We start from the raw sequence: 17,506 nt of genomic DNA, 5'->3' as shown, positions 1-17,506 counted from the left end.
TTTCTAGATTTGGTACATGGATTTTTAATTTATTTTGGGTATTATTTATTTTAATTCTAAAGTTCAGTTATATTTTTTTTGTACAGACATATTATTTTAATATTCATATATTATTTTTTTATTTTGGACTTCAGTTCAATATTTAAAACTTATAAAACAAATCTAAATTTTATAATTAAAAAAATGATTAACTTGATTAACAGGATTTTTTTTAATCCAGAAAGAGTTTAGAATCAATGAATGAACGAGATCTACAACACTCCATACTTAGCATTAGCAAGAAATTTTTTTTTCAATGGATTTAGATTTTTTAAATTTTGAATTTTATTTTAGAGAGTAAAATGTGATTTCTCACCATTTATTTTATAGGTGAAACAAAAAAAATATAAAAAAAACTATTTAAAAATAAAAGATCACACTTTATTCTCTAAAATAAAAATTCAAAATTTAAAAGATGCAAATATTTTTTCAATACATAGATTACTTACCTGTAGGTTTCGTCTATTTTGTTTTGTTTGTAATGCATTAATTTCCATGCGTGTTAATATTTGAACCAATACATATTTAAAGAGAGGCTCCATCATAGCCGTATCAAAAAATCAATACATATTTGAACCTAATAGTGTCCAAAACAAACATAACGGGAAAATAAAAAAGATTATGGTATTTCATTTAGAGTAAAACTCTTTCTCAGTTCTTAACGATTTATGAAATGGATCTGGCAATTCTTGACTATTAAAAAATAACAACGCAGTCCTTATCTATTTTTTTCGTGTGATTGAAAGGATTCTCTTGTCAGTTTTTGAGTGAAAAATAATTGGAAGAGCTTACTTGTACCGATTACTGTTATATGTGGACTGATTATTATTGATAGGATAAAATTTCTGTATACAGTCATCAAAAACGCTGTAGTTTTGATTCCAGCTCTTAATAAGAGCAATCCCAAATGTTAATGTGAACCTTAGATATCAAATTTCACCTTGCCTTTAGTAATGAACACGAAAGAACATTCATCAGGTTCAATCAGTCGTTCATGGAAAGAGAAGTTGATGGGCTCTTCAAGCGACAACTCTGGCAATGTTGGCATGACAAGGAAGAACTTCACACATCCAAACTGCTATTGTGGAGCTTATGTGATTCTCTTTGAATCCACCACATCAAATAACTCAAATAGGTTGTTCTTTGGTTACAGTTATTTCAAGGTACATTAGGGTTTACTCCATCTTACAATCTTCTCTGTAATTAGATTGATTAAAAAATAATTGTTCATAATTGTAGACTCCTTCAACACATTGCAAATATTTTAAGTGGCTGGATGAGCTCATAACTGAGAAGGGCTATATAGTGGTGGAAGTCCAGAAGATGAAAGTTCATGGTAGATTGAAAGAGTTGGAGGACAAAATTAAAGATATGGAGATTAAGGTATATGATGGAGTTCAAGAAAGAAGATACACAAGACAAAATAGATGTATCATCATGGCATTTTTCATTGCTGTTGTTGTTGGATTTTTTTTCATTGCACTTCAGCTTAGTAGGATGTAAAAAATTATAACTTATTTTAGATGTTGATGTTATAAACTAGATGCACATTAAGGATGATGACTGTGATATAAAATTGTTGAATTTCAATGATGAAAAGATTATTGTGAGTTAAATTGTAAGTAACTTTGTGATATTTGGTCTTCTAGTATTTTTTACTGTTTTAAGTTGAAGTGACAATTTTTCAGTATTTTGTTATTTGAAGTATGTTTTCATACAATCTCATTCAATCAAGAATAAACCAAATCTAGTATGCAATGAAAATCTTTAGCCTGAAACATAAAATAGCATAATATATAAAAAGTTGCAAAACACCTACATGCCATTACATACTGTGCCTTGATAACTAAACAAAATAGATAATCTAAAGTGTTCAAGTATTAGAAGTTCCAAAATACTAAACCAATGCTAGGCTAGTTTGCATTCAAATATAAGTTACAAAATACTATCCAAAATACTAGCAATAACTATCTAGTCTTCATTTTTTTATGGAGCTTTAAAAGGGAGTGCAGTGGAGCCAAATTCTTTAAAGCTTGGTGGTGCTCTGAAGCTTGGTGCCTTGATTCCTTGTTTGAGTCCTGGTGTTGGGATGAATTGGAACAACCTAGCTGCTGTGTCCACACTAGTTGTTGCCTGTGTCTCAAGAGAAATGCCAATGGACTTAGTTGATCTTGTAGCTATCTTTGGTTCAGTTAATGGGGCTTGGATTGTGGCCACAGTGGGTGGAAGTAACGGCCCATGAACTTGAGGTGTTAATGGCTTACGAATTGGCTGTTTCTTCCTGAATGGTGCAGGAATTTGTGGATCATTCATCATATTTTGCAAGACATGGTTGGTTATAGTTGTGGTTGGGCTTGGAGCAATTGGACTAGGTATAGCTAGGTTTGGTGCAAGTGATCTATTGGCATTTTCACCACTTTGTCTGTTGATGTCTTGAGTCTGCTTTTTTGACCAAAGATAATGTGGATTAGAGAATGAACATTACACTAAAATTTCAGTCACAATGTTAACTTCTTCACTACTATTACCTCATTCGTAGGAGCAGACTGTGATACTGAAATTTATTCTCCTGTTTGTGGAAGTGTCACTGGAGTAATATTTTTTGGTAACTTCTTCTTATGCTTCCTTGCTTTAGCCTATAATTTTTGCACAATGTTAGGGTTATCCTATTTTAAGTCACACCATAATTTGATAACACAAATTAGTTATAAACTTACCACAGGATCTATAACCGTAGAGGAAGCAGTACCAGATTTAGGTGCAACATTAGCTTGGTTATCACCCTGTAATCAATAATGAGACATTTAGTACACATAAACCCCTCATTAAACTATTTCTAGGACTCATAAACCCCTCATTATACCATTTTAAGACTCATAAATCCCTCATTAAACTATTTGCAAGACACATAAATCCCTTCGATACTCACACTATGAAACATTTAAATCCCCATAATTCTTAATACTAGCCTAAGTATTGTACCTTTGGATGTCTTGCCTTCTTCTTCTTTGTCTGCCAATTGGGATTCTTTGGAGCTCCCTTACATGTCTTGTAATAGTGACCCTTTTCTCCGCACTTGCTACATGTCACCTTGAAGGCCTTCTTTACCTTCTCCCTGTTAGTTGGCTCTCAGACACATGATCAGTAGTTCTTCTCTTCTTAGGACGACCAGGGGGTCTCTTGATGGCAGGTGCCACTGGCCTAAGAGCATATGATGTCTCCTAAAATTTCTCACTATTTACAGGTTGAATAATACCATAAGTTGCATGCATGACATCCATGGTAAGCCACTCATGCACAAAATCTTCAGGCTTCAAGTTAAGCTTTCGCAGCCTTGAGATTGCAGCAACTGCATGTTTACATGGCATGCCTGCAACAAATTACATTATTACATGTGTACTTAATAAAAACAACAAATTGGACTTTACTAGAGAATTACCAGTAAGCTGCCATAGATTACAAGTGCATGTCTTTTTCTTTAGATTCATCCCAAGCTTGCTTTGGCGTCTTTGAACCTCAAAGATAACTTGTTCATTGTCTCTAGTCCACTTGGTACTTTCAGGCTTAATAAATTCATCCAATCTTTGCTGTTGCACAGGAGCCAATTTTTCATGATAATTACTTAACCTTTTCTCATGTCCAGCCATTTTTTTTTCATTATATAACACTGCAAATCCTCACACATTGTCAATATCGACTTGCTCCTATACTCTACAATCTTCGCATTTCAAACCTCACACATATTGTTGGTGATGTTATCAACCTTCGGATAATGAGAGAATTGACTTTTAGTCCATGCAGATTCACGAAATCTAGAGAGATACTCCCAAGCAGGCTGGTTAACTGATTTCAACTTGTCCATATTCGCATGAAACTTTGGAGTTGTTGTACTCCTTGCACATTCCCATACTAAACCCTTGGATTGTTTGTCTTTCCATTGCTTAACAAAATTTTTCCGGATGTGGAGGACACAGTTTCTGTGATGCACCCCTGGCATAACTTCTTGAAGAGCAACCTCCAATTCCTTCTAAACAATAGACACGCAATCATTGGATTAATAATTCAGACAGGCATCAGATCAATAATTAACACATTAATGAACACATTAATAAAATGAACACAAAATTAATTAACACATTAATAATTAACGTACCTTCTACTAATCAGAAATAAAATTCCAGCCAAATTCAGTGCATGAGCCTAGGTCCTCCTGGAGGAGAGTTAGGAACCACCTCCATGTTTCAGTACATTCACTATCAACCACAGCGTAAGTAATGACGAAGAAGTGGTTGTTATCATCTTGAGCAACGGCTGAAAGGAGGTGGCCACCAAAGTAACCCTTCAGGTGACAGCCATCTAGCCTGATTAAAGGAGACATCCTGCCTTGAATCCACGCTTGTATGCATATAATGATATGTATATCTTGTCAAACATAGGTGGTGATTCAAGTTGGGGGATCACATCCACTATAGCTGTTGACCCTGGATTACTCTTATGAAGCTCAGACAAGTGATCTCTAACCTTTCCAAATTGTTCCTTTTCATTTTCTATAACCTCCTCTCTAGCTGCCTTCAAAGCTCTGCTGATCATTTTATAGTGGATATGCAGATTATAGTCATCTTTCATGTGCTCTAATGCCTCCTTAGGTGATAGCTGTGACTGTGTGACCAACCTTTTCACTAGCTTGCTTGTGACCCATGATCTACTTGCCATGTTGCTTGTCAGATTTCTAGCACATGTGTGCTCTTTAACATATGTTTTGACTTGAAAACACATTTTCTGACTGTTCCAGGAAGTTAGGATTAGCCAAGGACAGCCCTCTTCCACGCACTTTGCTCTCACTCTATACTTTTCATTTTTTATATACTCTAACTTTTTTCCTTCAAAAATAAACATGTCGTTCAATGCTTGCTTCAATTGTGCCATGGTGTCAAACATTTCTCCAACTTCAAAATCCACCTCACCATTACCAGTGTCATCATCAAATTCATAAAATTTAGGCCTTCTGCCCTCATCATCAGACGAAATTGGAGAGTTGAATGCTTCTGACTCATACTGATATGATTTGCCAATATCAAAATCTACCTCCTCCACAATGGGCTCATCATTGGCCTCTGCTTTAAGCACTTCGTTTGGGTTTTCATTCTCACCCATAGTATGATTACAATTTGGACCTTCCTCTCCAGCATGTTGCCCTTGCTTTGGCCCATTTACAGTCCATCCCTTTCCAAGATATGCCTTCTTGTCCTCGCCACATATTTTTTATTTTTCTTCTTCTTGGTTTTAGGAGATATGCCATCATCATCGTTAACTTTTTCCTTCACAGGTGTCATTGTTTTTTTTCTAGGTGTTGCTCTTTTCTTTTTAGGTGTCATTGTCTTCTTTTTGGGTATGTCCTTCTTACTCTTATTTCTGAGCCTGTTCCTTGACCTTAACTCCTCACTACTACTGCTGCTTAGTATCTTATAACCAGGTGGGGGAGGCTTATAAGCCTCGTCTTCAGTGCTCTCATAGCCATCATCAGTGGAGGAATCATTTAACTCTACAAGAACATCTCCTGCTTCGTTCACAACTGGCTGGCTCACAGGATGATCAAAATACACATGCAACTCATTAGTTTCCAAATTCGCCGTCTTATTATCACACATATGGTTAATTTCTTTGTCACCTTTCAATATGTGGAGGCCAGCCTCTAGGTAAGGGGCAATGGGGTCTTGCCAATACATGATCTTGTACTCTGTATACCCTAAACCTTTGAACAGCTCCTCTAAATCCTTAAAATTAACAAAGTCAATGTCTAATTTGAAAAATCTCTCCACCTTACCATCAAGGTAGCAAAGCATTTCATTTTCGTCTCTTTCAAACCACCCCCCATGATGAAATAGTGGTATAATCTTAACAGACATTTGCAATATATAAACTTTACTCAATAGTCCACAAATAAATTATAATTAACAGACATTAATATCCCCAAAACAAATAAAAAAATTTACTTGAACTAATAATCCCTCTAGTGAAAGTGACTGTTCTTTATAAATGTAAAACAATACAGATATCATACTGTATGGTGGTCCATAGGAAAAATACTTGCTTCAAATAAACAAACGAAAGACCACAATGATGTGGTCTACAAACAGTTGAAAAAACTCACCTCCAAGAATGGAAGTCCAGCTTCGTCAGCAACACGTCACCACTTCCATCAGCAAACGCCACGTCGTCATCCTCATCGGCTCTCCTTCTTCGTTGTTTCTGTCGGGAAGTCTGACCGTCTCTAGGGTTGACGGTAATTTTTTGTGTGAGATGAAGGCAAAAAGTGAGAGTGTGTGATATGTCAGGGAGAGAATGAGGAATGTATGTTAGAATTTGATTCCATCCTGCATCAAAACGGCAACGTTTTTTTATGATTTTGCAAGAACCTAGTTGTCTCATCAAATTATTTGAATCCACGTCAGATAGTTACCGTTAGACATAGAATTTTTCAGTTATATTTTACAGAAGAACTGTTACAGGGTCCTTTCGATTACACAGAAAAAATAGATAAGAACCGCATTATTATTTTCTAATAGTCAAAAGTCATCATGTCCTTTTTATAAATGGTTAGAGACCAAAGAAGAGTTTACTCTTTTATTTATAGAAGAGAATATTACTACTACAATATAATGCACTGATTCCCTAGTTACTTTCTCAACATATTTCCTCACTTATCAAGTCTCGTATCTTAATTAGGGCTTACCCTACCCCTTAGCTCATGCAAAACTTAATTAAAACTTAAAAGTAATGCATGGATCTCTTTCTTTAATACATAGATTACTTATCTAAAAATATTTTATTACATGAAAATAACAATTAAACATTATTAGATAATTTAATACATTTATATCTCAATTATCATTTTAAGATATTTTTACGTAAGATTAGAAAAAATATTTTATCTTTCATATAAAGAATCAAACATCTTTTCTATTTGATTACTTTACATAGGTAATTAATTTTCATGAAAAACAGCGTCCTTCATAATTGCCTTAGAATCCTCCAACAGGAACCACAACCACTTCTTCTTTATCCTCTTCCTGTTGCTTCTTCTACATTGTTCCACCACTCCCCAAATTAAAACAGTAAATTCCAAAAAACGCTTCTTCCAGTACGGATGAGCCAGCCTTGATGAGCTTGTGCTGCTTCTGTATCTGTACCAACTGTTAACTCAAAGTTAGTTAGTTAGTTAGTTAGAAAAAGAAGAAGAAGTAGTTTCGAGAACCTTGAAGGCAGAGCGAGCAACATAGCCAAGGCGTTTAAGGTTCAATGAAACTTGCATATTTTCTTTTCGGGCTAATGTTTAAAAGAATTTAATTTAGATACGTAATATGACATTAATAAAAATATTTACCTTTTATATTATCATCTAAAAAAATGAATATATTAAATCTGTTATTGTATTAAAATCAAACTCTTATCTTCTAATTAGGTGGCCCTGAACCTCTTTAGTTTTTACTCTTCTTAAGAAAATAAACCAAACAGAACAACTGGTAGAATGTGACAAAGATATAGAAAAAGATCAACAATAAAAGGAATCAACAACACTTTCCTATTTCTTTGCTATGCTGTCATGTTCATTGGAGAGTTCTACTTACATTCAAGAAATTGAAAGAACATAGTTAAGTTCCTACCATAATAATCTTATTCTTTCAAATCATTTACAAATGCCAACACCTCAATGCAACTAAAAGGCTGGCAATGAATTTGGTGAGAGAATATTACAAGGGAATTGAATCAAAATGTACAAGTTCGTTGCATAAGTCAACAACATCAACCATTTCTTTCTACATAATCACAAGGACGGCACCAACACTGAGTTCTCCAGCAGAAGCTTCTGGAGTCTTCATGGTAAGAGCCTGGTTCTTGCCATGCCCATGCTGCTTGGCTTGGTGGTGACACCAGTAAGCATGTGCAGTCAAAACCCTATTCAACAGATCCTGGGGAACTGGCTCTCCTCTCCTTTGTTGAGGCAAAATTTTCGCAGTGTGCACTAATGTTTTCCATTTATCCTGAATACATGAATAGGCCAAATCAAGGATAGGTTTTAACTTAGGATGTTACACTTTAAGACTTCAGACAAACCCAAGCTCAAACCGTCTATACTGATTGATTACTTTTGAAATTGAACCTTTCTAGCTTTCATAATACCACGTTTAAAAGCCGAGATGAGATCAGAGTCTGGTGTCATTCCTTTGGAAGACATTTCCTTAAGCAGTGTATCAGCTTTCTCCATGTTCCCTCGGATACAAAACCCAGAAATCATAGCACTATATGTTACAGTATCTGGTTGTATTCCTCTGTCAACCATTTCATCGAAGAGGCTAATAGCATCTTGAAAGTTAGCCGCCCTTATTTGACCATCAATCAAAACAGTGTAACTAACAACATCTTGAGTTATTTCCATTTGCTGCATCTCTCTCCAGAGGGAAGTAACGTCCCATGTTCTTTTTCCACTTGGAGACAAGAAATGCCTTCTTAAATTTGCTTTCAAGTTCCCATCAAGTATAACTATATACGTAACGACATCAGGTTTTATCCCTTTTCTCTTCATATCCTCAAAGAGTTCATGGGCCTTTTGCAAGTAATTAATCCTACAATATGTATTTATCATAATTGTGTAAGTTATTAAATCAGGTGTAAATCCTTTCTTGATGAATAAATGAAACAAAGAACGAGCATATTCCAATTTCCCATCTTGGCACATAGCAGCTATTGCTTTAGAATACATTATTTTGCCAAGTCCCACGTTAAGAGCCATCACTGTGTCTAGCAGCATAATAGCTTCTTGGATGCCATCTGCCTTGCAGAGTTTATCAAGTAGCTTAAAACAAGAACCTTTAGAAATATTTTCTTGGTTTGACAGAATAAGGAATAGTTCATAGGATTTTTTGATAAGGTTTGCTTCACAGTAGCCATTCACCATAGTGAAATCGACTTCAATGCTCTTATCTTCCAACCTGATAAAATGTCTCGGCTTCCACTACCTTCCCCGCTGAACATAAACCTTCGATGATCCTCTTGTGTGTAATGGAGTTTGGCTTCACACCTTGAGTCTCCATTTCGTCCAAAAGGTCAACTGCATCCTGAGCCCAGCCAATTCTAGACAAACCAGCGGCAATAACATTATATGTGACAATATCAGGCTTCAAACCTTTCTCTTTCATTTCTCTGATCATAGCAAAGGCATCAACAAGTTGACGTCGAAGGAAGCATCCATTTATAAGGGTTGTATAGTGCTTAATATCTAAAACCATACGCTTAGCTTTCATGTCTTCCACCATGTCCAATGCATCGTCCACTTCCCCCAACTTACACAAAGCGCTGAATACAATGTTGTAGGCCACCTCATCAAGAAACATGCCTGATTTCTTAAATTCTTTGAACAGTTGAACCGCATCCATAGTAAGGCCCATCTCAACCAAGCACTGGAGGATGTAGCTAACAATCACGCAATTCCTTTTTATACCTCTTGAACGCATGTCTTCATATAGGTCTAAAGCTTTTGACAGTTTATGACTTTTACAGTACCCATAGGTCAATGCTGAATAAACATGCTGACAAACCATCCACTTCTTTATCATATTTGAAAACATAATCTCAGCTCCAACCAACTTCATCTCACTACAAAACCCCCGGACAATGACTATGTAAGCATAAGGGTCTACAGGGACATTCACCCTTCTACATGCTTGGAGGACTTCATATCCCGAATTAGACCTCATATTGTTGCAAAGCCCCTCAATATAAGCCGTGTAACAATACGAATCAGGCCTTACCCCGGCTTCTTCCATCTCCTTGAACACATAAACTGCCTTTTCCAGTTCACACTTCTTACAGAATGCCTTTATCACAATAGCATAAGTGTAATGGTTAGGACACAAACCAAGTCTCTTGAGTTGACTATAAATTGCCAACGCCATATCAACCTTACCATTCTCAACCAACCTATTTATAAGAAAGTTACAAGTAAGGATATTCGGCACAACACTGTGCCTAGTTGGGGACAAGAAATCAATGGCCTCGTCAAACATTTTAAGAACAATACAATCTTTAACATACGCATCAATTGCTCTAAGCATGTAATTGTGATTCCCACCATTAACACCACCATCATCCAATAGTAACTCAAACAAGTCATGGATTTCAAATGAAGGGTGCTGTTTAGACAGTGCAATAAGATCAAGGAACACAAAAGTCAACCTTCTATTCAAGCCCCAGTAGCAAAAAATCCTGATGATTGCTGTATAGGTTGAAATGTTCTCAGGGAACCCCACAAATTGTTGTTGCTTCAGTTGAGTGAAGAATGAAAAAGCAAGAGAAGGATTGTTCTGCAAACTTTTCACAATGTGAAAACTTTCTTCTTTTATGTTGTCGTTGGTGATGTTATTGCTGCTACAGTAAGAAGAAGATGATGACGAAGAAGAATGCTCACTTTCACTAAAATCGTTGTGTGAATCGTTGAAGTGTGCAAGTGCAGCAGTTGAAGCAAACTTGAATTTAAACTTGGAGCTGTGAGTGAACTTGGTGATGGGGAACTTGAAGCGAAGCCACTTGGAAGATTAATATTGAGCAACACCAACAGCAAAACTCGGTTTTGTTCTGACAACAAAAACTGTGGCAGAGAGAGAGAGAGAGACAAAGCACCAAGTATTATGAGTAACTGGTTAGGGAAACCAAGCTTCCGAAAACTGGAGTAGACACTAGACATCAAACCTAGCAAGAAGAAATAAATATCAAATTGCACACTACAAGTTAAAGATATTCTGGTATGTAGTATTAGTTCTAATACAGCAATCTAACAGCAAAACTTGATCATACTCAATTGCCATAACACCATCTATAGAATGAATCAAAATTTTGTACAACCTCAATTTTTGGCTTTACAACAGAAAACATGCTTCAATGATAATCGTACAATACAAAATCTTGTGCTGAAAATAAGCTAGTGCAAAATAATCCAATAATTTTGTTTCTTTTCTTGCCTAATGTTCCAAATATACTACTTCTTGGCTCTATTATCAATGCCTAATCCAATTTTCTTTAACAAGCATACATAGTTTAACCTTTAGAACAAATTCAGATTCATAGGAATTGGTATAAATAAAAATTATCAGCAGCAGCAGCAACAATAAATAACTAAATTAGAAGCAACAACAACACTTATAGCAGCTACAATTCAATAATGCACTGCAAAGATTCACTTATAGCAGAAGCAACAACACATCATTATCAACTAAAAGAGTAGCAAAAAAGAGGAAGTAGAGCAGCATATTGGTTCAACTAATGAATCATTGGTTGAACCGGTAGAGCCAGTCCTATGTAAATAAACAATATAAAATAATCAAAAACATAGAATCAAAATTTAAAATACATAACTTCACTAATATTTTAAGAAATCAAGTCTCGAATTCTAAAAATAACTAATAAAAAGACAAAATTAATCAGTACTAATACAATAATATCTTAATTTGACACAATAAGAATAACAACCCATGAACTATATCCAATAGTGTTTCTGATGGGGTATTTGACGAAGCTATCCTAAAACAATATGAAAAAGCAACAATATAAAACAGCAGTTATCCTAAATTCACATAACCTAATCAACCTATCCCTATCCAACAATATAAATTATAAATTCACAGCAACCCAACAACATAGCTCAGCAACAAAAACAATCATTAACACCAAATCAGAAAAAGAAAAAACATCAATCCACCATTAAACCGATATATATTACACTGCCAAAAATCAACAATTTATAATTGATGAGTTTGGAAAACTCTAATTTAAATTGATGATGATCAAACATTATTAACAGCAAAATAATTAATCTAATTTTGATCTATATATGTTAATTAAATTAATTTTGCTATGCAGATTTTATTTGGGCCGAAAATAAAATTCTGGTGCAAGCCCAATTCAGCCTTGGTATTAGTATATTATGATCATATATGGCTAAAACCATTGGGCCGAAATAAAAATGTTGCTAGCCCAATGATTAAAATATTCAGCATTAATATGAAGTTAGCTTCTTGTGGCTGAATAGAAAATAAATAACTTGGGCCAGAATGAGTTTAAATGCTCCGAGCCCAAAAAGTGTTCCTCATGCATGATCCGAAATATACTTCATCAGGAAAGCAAATGTTGATATTTGCCTATGCCTTCCAACGGATCTCAATTCCAACCATGTGATGGATTTCAAATTCATTACATTACCATTTATTGCATGGGAACTATGAGAGAGAATTTGACTTTGATTTGATGGGAATCATTATGATCCTTGCTACACGCCACTCTAAGGGAAGTAAAAGCAACTTTTACCAATTAATTGGTTTAACTCACTTAATTGCTTTTCTTCCAAGATTGCTTATTCTCTCTCTCATCTCTTTCTTTCTTTGCTTCGGTTATTGTCTAGGAAACAAAGGAAGACCAAATGAATGAAGAAGATGCATGCTTCAAGACCATCGAACTAATGATGGCAAGAAAACATAACAAAAGAAAAGTATGATGTGGCTAAGATCTGCATCACTTATGGTAAGATTCTGTGATGAGATCTTGGCTTCTTCATACCAAAAATGGTTGATGAAGATTCGGCCAGCAAGGAAGATCTTTGGAGGATGGCTTGTCTCTGATTTTGCTCAACCACCACAGGAAGTAGCTAGAGTGGCGAAGTGATGGAGGAGGCAGAGATTGGAGCAGATGAAGCCATCATCATCATGAAGCATCAAGGGCCAGAAATTCATATTGGAGAGCAAGCCAAGGATGGAGCGCTCGGATTGATGAAGGGTGATGACCAAGGAAGGACTAGAGGTACTTGCATGTTGGTTTTTGCATGGATAACCTCCTCTCTCTTTCTGGCCGAACCGGTTTGTTCTGCATGGAGAAGAAGTTAAGCTTGGTTTGTTTTGTTTCAACTGTGGAGGCTTCACTCTTCTATAAAAAGGGTGAACAGCCATGGTTTGAAGCAAGGAGTTAGAAGTAAGCATTGAGAGTGCAGGGCACAGAAGTCTCAGAGTTACCTAAGCTTACAGATTTTCTTCTCTTTCAATGTATTCTGTTTTGTATTTTCTGTTTAATTTTGTCATGTCTTGAGTCTCGTGGAAAAAGGCAAACAAGTGAGGTTTGTATGAAAAAGCCATAGAGCGGAAAAAGGTAGAGAGTACAAAATTAAAAGAAAAAGCCATAGATGTCTTAGAGTTCCTTTGTTCATCTAGGTTGTATTTCATGATTCTGTGGGAATCTCCTTGTAAGTTGGGTTAGCACTTTACAATTTGTAATCTGGTTGATTATAGTGAAATTCCATCATTATTGTGATGGAGACTGGATGTAGGCTGCATTGCACTTAGCAGCTGAACCAGGATATATCTGGGTGTAATATTCTCTCTACTTCTTCATTTCTGTTTCTGCTGCACAAGAGCTAAAATCAAAAATATCTCGTGCCAAGTGACGAGACAAAAGTAAAAAGTCTCGTGGCTAGGGACGAGACAAAAATAGAAAAGTCTCCTCAAAGACCAGAAAGTATAATCAAGAAAAAGGGGGCTAAGATTCAACCCCCCTTCTCTTAGCCACTGAAACCATCAATTGGTATCAGAGCCTGGTCTCAAAGAGATCAAGCTTTGCAGCTTGGAGAAAAGATCCTCATGGCAGAAAGTAGTGGCTCAAATCTGGTATCGTACAATCTCACAGAAGGGCAGTCAAGCAACAGACCGCCTCTTTTCAATGGGAAAAACTATACCTATTAGAAGGAGAGAATGAAGATCTTTGTGCAAGCAGTAGACTACAGGCTTTGGAAGATCATCCTAGAAGGACCACAGTTTCCTACTAACACTAGTGCTGAAGGAGTAGTCACTCTTAAACCAGAAGCAAGCTGGACAGAGGAAGATAGGAAGAAAGTGGAGCTAAATGCCAAGGCCATAAATCTACTCAACTGTGCTATCAGCTTCGAGGAGTACCGACGGGTATCACGATGCACAACGGTAAAGAAAATCTGGGATAAATTACAAATCACTCATGAAGGAACCACCATTGTAAAGAAGACTCAAATAGACATGTTAAACAGGGAGTATGAAATGTTTACAATGAAGGAAGGAGAATCCATTGATGAACTGTTTGAACGGTTCAACACCATCACTGTTGGCTTGGATGCTATAGGAGTGACACATTCTGATTCTGTGCTTGTGAGAAGAGTGCTGAGATGTCTCACTAAAGAGTGGGAACAAAAGCTTTAATTATTTCTGAGAGCAGTAATCTTGATTCCATGACACTTGATGATTTGAGAGGAAACCTTCTTGCTTTTGAAAACACTTATTTAAAAAAGGAGTCAAGAAAGAAAGGAATTGCATTTTCTTCTGTAACTAACCCTCTGGATGATGAATCTAGTGATAACTCATCTGAAAATGAATTTGTGTTGTTTGCCAAAAAATTCAGGAAAATGGTGAAGTTCAAAGGCAAAGGCGGCAGCTCAAGGAAAATGAAGAAAGACCTTAGCAAAGTGACTTGTTTCAACTGCAAGGAAATGGGGCATTACAAATCTGATTGTCCCAAGTTAAAAAGGGAGGAGAAGAAAAAAGGAGGAAAGAAGAAGGGTCTGATGGCATCATGGGAAGACTTAGAAAATGACTCAGACAGTGATGAAGAATCTGAGACTAAGTCACAGCCTTGTCTTATGGCAATCATGTAGATAAGGTATTCTTTCAAAACCCTGACACTGAAGACCTTCATCTTATGATAGATCACCTTTCTGAAAAAATAAGATGTTTTCTGACTGATAATCAAGATCTTGAACAACAAATTTTCATTCTTAAAGCTGAAAATGATTTTCTCAAAGAAAAGCTAAGGGAGGCCGAAACTGCTTATGATCTTGTGGAAGAAAATAAGCAGTTGAAAGCCCAACTTAGAAGTTGTGAAAGTGATCACTCAGTAGTTGCATATGTAAACTGTTTTAAAGAAAATGAAGAGTTGCTGGAAAAGGTTAAAAGTCTTGAAAATGACTTAGCTAAATTTACTCAAAGTTCTGAAAATCTAAATCAAATTTTGGCTAGTCAAAAACCACTCTTTGATAAAGCTGGTTTGGGATTTTATAAATCTGATAAGAAACCTTCCTTTAAAGATAAAGCTTCTTCATCCAATGACACAAGGTTTCAAGATCCCACCTACTTTAACAAAACAGCAACTCCAAGGTTTTGTAGATTGTGTAACCGAAGTGGTCATTTTCCCGTTCAATGTTTCTTTGGTGAAAGAATGATTGGTGATAAAGTTTACAAGGTTGTTTTTTATTACAATGATTTGGGACATAAGAGATGGTTTAACGTGAAAGGATCCAAGAAAATTTGGATACCTAAGGTCACTTGAGCCTATTTTGTAGGTATGCCTAGCATCCAAGAGGAAGGAAAATATGTGGTATATGGACAGCGGGTGCTCTAGACATATGACCGGAAAGACAACCTTCTTCATAAAGCTTGATGAATATGATGGAGGACTTGTCACTTTCGGTGATGATGGAAAAGGAAAGATAGTAGCTGTTGGAAAAGTTGGTAAAAACTTTTCATCTTGTATAAATGATGTTCTTCTTGTCAATGGTTTGAAGCATAATTTACTTAGTATAAGTCAATTGTGTGATTTAAGATTTGAAGTAATTTTTAGAAAATTTATGTGCTTGGTTGTTTGTGAAAAAACTGGGGATATTCTTTTTGAAGCTAAGAGATGCAACAATGTGTATGGATTAACTCTTGAGGACTTGAAAGAACAAAAGGTAACATGTTTTACATCTCTTGAATCTGAAAAATGGCTATGGCATAGAAAGTTGGGTCATGCTAGCATGTACCAAATTTCTAAGCTAGTGAAGAAAAATCTGGTTAGAGGAATTCCTAAAATTAAATTTGATAAGGATCTTACTTGTGATGCTTGTCAATTAGGCAAACAAGTAAAATCCTCTTTTAAAACAAAAGATGAAATTTCAACCAAAAGGCCATTAGAGATGTTACATATTGATCTTTTTGGTCCAACTAGAACACAAAGTTTAGGAGGTAAACACTATGGTTTGGTAGTGGTAGATGATTACTCTAGATTTGGTTGGGTACTTTTTCTTGCTCATAAAAATGATGCTTTCCATGCTTTCTCAACCCTTTGCAAGAAAATTCAAAATGAAAAAGATTTAAAAGTAGCTCATTTGAGAAGTGATCACGGAAAAGAATTTGAAAACCAAGACTTTGAAAAATTCTGTGATGACTTTGGAATTTCTCATAATTTTTCATGCCCTAGAACACCTCAACAAAATGGGGTTGTTGAAAGAAGGAATAGAAGCCTTCAAGAAATGACTAGGGCTATGTTATGTGAGAATGAAGTTCCTAAATTTCTATGGGCTGAAGCTGTAAATACAGCATGTTATATTTTGAATAGAACAATAATTAGAAAAGGGTTGAAAAGAACTCCTTATGAGCTATGGAAAGGAACCCCTCCAAATCTTAAGTACTTTCATGTTTTTGGATGCAAATGTTTTGTGCTTAACAACAAAGAAAATCTTGGTAAGTTTGATCCAAAATCTTATTAAGGAATGTTTGTTGGATATTCCACCACTAGCAAAGCCTATAGAATTTACCTTAAAGAACATAGAACCATAGAGGAATCCATACATGTTACTTTTTGTGATTCTAACTTAATTTCCAGTACTGTGATAGAGAGTGATTCAGATTGTGAAGGAGCTGGAACAAGCAAAGAAAATCCCAAGTCTGCCCAAATTGAAGAATCTGCCAGTCCAGAATTGTCTCGTCAGATTGGAGGAGAAATTTCTATTTTGTCTCCTGAGCCAGCAAAAGAAACTGAAACAGTGAGACCAACAGAAACTCATCAAAGCTCAACACCACAAAGGAAGCCTGGAGAATGGAAGTCTATGAGGGGTTATCCTCATGACTTCATAATCGGTGATCCCTCCCAAGGAATAACAACAAGATCCTCAACCAAAAGACAATCCGAACCAAGCAACTTTGCATTTTTGTCACAAATGGAGCCCAATAATGTGAAAGAAGCTCTTGAAGACCCATCATGGGTCAAGGCCATGGAAGAGGAGCTTGCTCAATTCGACAAGAATGAGGTTTGGTCTTTAGTACCTCATCCGGATGGTAAGAAAGTTACGGGTACTAAGTGGGTGTTTAAAAATAAACTTGGTGAGGATGGACAAGTTATTCGTAACAAGGCTAGATTAGTGGCCCAAGGTTACGATCAAGAAGAGGGAATTGATTTTGATGAGTCTTTTGCTCCGGTAGCTAGAATGGAAGCAATTAGGTTGCTTCTTGCCTATGCTGCCCATAAGGGTTTCAAAATGTTTCAAATGGATATTAAATGTGATTTCCTTAATGGCTTTATTGATAGAGAAGTGTATGTGGCTCAACCCCCCGGTTTTGAACATAAAGATTTTCCTAGTCATGTTTTTAAA

The 17,506-nt window shown here is 35.9% G+C and overlaps 1 pseudogene; it reads right to left on the bottom strand.

The window, feature by feature from the left end:
* Positions 1-8,040: 8,040 nt before the first annotated feature.
* Positions 8,041-10,901, bottom strand: LOC130933776 (pentatricopeptide repeat-containing protein At2g26790, mitochondrial-like; annotated as a pseudogene).
* Positions 10,902-17,506: the final 6,605 nt, after the last annotated feature.

This window comes from Arachis stenosperma, chromosome 6 (genome assembly GCF_014773155.1).
Source record: "Arachis stenosperma cultivar V10309 chromosome 6, arast.V10309.gnm1.PFL2, whole genome shotgun sequence".
Classification (NCBI taxonomy): domain Eukaryota; kingdom Viridiplantae; phylum Streptophyta; class Magnoliopsida; order Fabales; family Fabaceae; genus Arachis; species Arachis stenosperma.
Note: the sequence above shows the minus strand (reverse complement) of the source record. Positions and strands in the feature narration are given on the sequence as shown.